Genomic DNA, 236 nt, shown 5'->3' with positions numbered 1-236 from the left:
GCACTGGATATAAAGAAGTGTATTACTGATTGTAGTCACCAGAACTGTTGCCACTTTGTTACTCTGTACATTGTGAAAGCTGTTCTTGTCATTTGATTGTTCTCTGCAGAAAACAATTAAACTCTTCCACCAAATATCTAAATTTTAATCCAGTTTGCAGCCTGTCTTTATTTAGTTTCAACAGGGTCTCTTCTGCCACTCAAATTCCTCCCTCGCTGAACAGAAACTTCCACAAC

The sequence above is a fragment of the Etheostoma spectabile genome, unplaced genomic scaffold, assembly GCF_008692095.1.
Source record: "Etheostoma spectabile isolate EspeVRDwgs_2016 unplaced genomic scaffold, UIUC_Espe_1.0 scaffold342, whole genome shotgun sequence".
In the NCBI taxonomy this organism is placed as follows: domain Eukaryota; kingdom Metazoa; phylum Chordata; class Actinopteri; order Perciformes; family Percidae; genus Etheostoma; species Etheostoma spectabile.
The sequence above is the reverse complement of the archived record's forward strand: the minus strand, read 5'-3'. Positions refer to the sequence as shown.